We start from the raw sequence: 2777 nt of genomic DNA, 5'->3' as shown, positions 1-2777 counted from the left end.
AGTAGTAGTAGTAGTAGTAGTAGTAGTAGTAGTAGTAGTAGTAGTATAGCAGTAGCAGCAGCAGCAGCAGCAGCAGCATTAGGAGGACAACAGCAGTAGTAATAGCAATAGTAGCAACAGCAGCAGTAATAAACAATGTGACTTGGTTGGGGTGGAATACTCATGCATTCACACTGGAGATTTCCTATGCATCCACCAGAGAAACCTTCCCATCTCTATTCTAACTCCTCCCATTCATCCATCTTGTTTTTTTTTTTTTTTCCACCTGCACTGTGGCTTAAAGGTCAGCATGTCACAGTGGACAGAACACTGAATTTGGAATAAGAGATACTGACCTTTGCCACTTACTTCTTATGGAACCTCAGTCAAGTCACTACTCTCCAGACCTTCTCTATCACGCTCTAGAAACCTCTTTGTCTTGAAAGCTCACATCAGCCCTGAATTCACACATCAAAAGTAGTGTCTTTTCCTGTCTCTCCCTGTAACTGGATGGCTCCTTTTAGAACATCTATTTAAGGAGGGTACCAAAGCCAGACAGGTCTCATTCCTCCAAAGGCTACAAACCTGTCTTTCTCTACCGTGCTCCTCAACTGTACCTTCATCCCCTCCCCTTTTTCATCTTCCTTTTCTGTGTTGTCTTCTTCCATTAGAATGTAAGCTCTTTGAAGGCAAGGTCTGTCTTTCTTTATGCTTGTATATGTAATCCCAGCACTTAACACAGTGCCTGGCAACATAATAAACTTTTGTTGTTCAGTCAAGTCTGTAATACCATTTGGCGTTTTCTTGGCAAAGACACTGGAATGTCTTTTTCTTTGCCCTTCCCTTCTCCAGCTCACTTTACAGATAAGGAAACTGAGGCAAACAGTTACTTGAGTTGCCCAGGGTCACATAGCTACTAAGTGTCTGAGGCAAAATTTGAACTCAAGAAGATGAGTCTTCCTGATTCCAGGCCTAGCACTCTATCCACTGGGCCACCTAGCTGCCCCATCTAAGATAATAAATGCTTATTGACTGAGAACCTTTATGGGCCTTGTTTCTTCATCTATAAATAAGGAAGTTGGACTAGATGATCTCCAAAGCCCCCTCCCCCAGCTCTAAATCTACAATTCTATGATAATTTTCTGACTTCTAAAAGAATATAGGGTAGGTTACTTCCAATGGCAGAAATATCTTCCACATTGGTACAACACTGGCATCAAACTAGTCTGAGTAAATGTATTAAAATCAACAGCAAACAATCTCTGTTCTTGCTAAAGGTAAGAGTTACTTTATGTAGTCATGGTTTGGTAGCAGGAGGGAAAATATATTTTGCATCAAAAAAATTAATTTTCTTTCAACATAAGACCTTGTATGTCCGGTTCCAACACAGTGAATTTTTACAGTATAGCCATAAACCCCTAAAACTGGGATTATGAAAGCAGAGGCCATAATTTACAATACTTCCATAGTTTTCAATTATTCAGGTGTTCAAAGCCCACCAAATTGAATAATGAACAGGGGTAATGAATTGAACCTTGAAAAAATGATAACAGAAAAATAGTGAGTAGTCGATACATAGTAGAACTCACTTATAGAAGTATCCCCAAAAGAAAGAAACTTGTTTGAAGGACATATTTTCTCTTCCAGAGCCAAAAACATTTATAGAATAGTAATATGAAAAGGAATTGCTTTCAAAAAAAATACCTGTTAAAGTCATAAAACTGCTAAACTAGTATATTTCAGATGACCAAACAGAGAATTAGAATCATAAATTGGCCTGTAACATTCTCTGAGGATGCAGGTCCTTTATTTCATTGTTTTTAACAACATCAAGAGGGGGAAGAAATGTAGGCATATAAATTATTAAGGACCATCACTTTAGAGTGAGGCTTGGAGGTCTGATGGTATTACAAAGATGCTAAAGCACACAGTTCCTGAATGTATTTCAAGCAGTCCCACAAACCAGAAATTTCAATAATGAAACGGTTTCTGAATGCACCGTTCAAAAACCAGGTTGGATGATGCATGTTTGTCTGCAAGGGAAGGCTTCAAAGGACTCTAGCATAATAATCACCCAGAACTTTGCTTTCAATGATACCACAAACCAGCATAATGTACACTTAAGAAAACTGTAAGTTCATTATGAGCTAAGATGAGGGCAACTAGCAAGAATTGTTCTAATCTCTTCCCTACCCTCATCATTGCCATCATCATCATAGCAAGAAAGTGCCCATTAATCCCCCACCTTTTAAAAGTGTTATTTGAAGTAAGTTAATAGAGAGAAGGGGAAAAAAGCTAACCTTAAAAGAGCTTATAGTCCAAGGCTGTGATGTTGAATTGGATATGACATCTCCAGAACTGTCTAAAAATCAGATCAAATAAATCACATAAACCCAAAAGATTTTATTTGTTTGAACAAGGGGAAACAAAGTCAGATTGCTCTGACTTCTGATCTACATGGCACACCTCCCATTATCGTAGTTTTAAAGGGAGAATTGGTTAAGCAAAAGTGAGAAAATGTCAAGGAGGTTGTAACATTTTGAAGTTTCAATGTTTACATTCTCTCAGTATGATTTCTACATTTTACATTCTAAAATATTTTACCTCACAAGCATCTTTGTGATTTCATAGGACTATGCTTGTGACAGTATTTCTAACGTCAAAGTTGCTCCAAGATGCAGTTGGTCTTGTTCTTCCTCTTCAAGAGCTAATCATTTCAATTTGCTATATATTGTTAAAAATTAGCAGTTCTGAGGTCCACTGGAGCCCAGAAACTTTAGTCCTACCACTAGAAGACC

This window comes from Vombatus ursinus, unplaced genomic scaffold, assembly GCF_900497805.2.
Source record: "Vombatus ursinus unplaced genomic scaffold, bare-nosed wombat genome assembly UNPS02014798.1, whole genome shotgun sequence".
NCBI classification, from domain to species: Eukaryota; Metazoa; Chordata; class Mammalia; order Diprotodontia; family Vombatidae; genus Vombatus; species Vombatus ursinus.
This window is presented reverse-complemented; position numbering follows the sequence as displayed.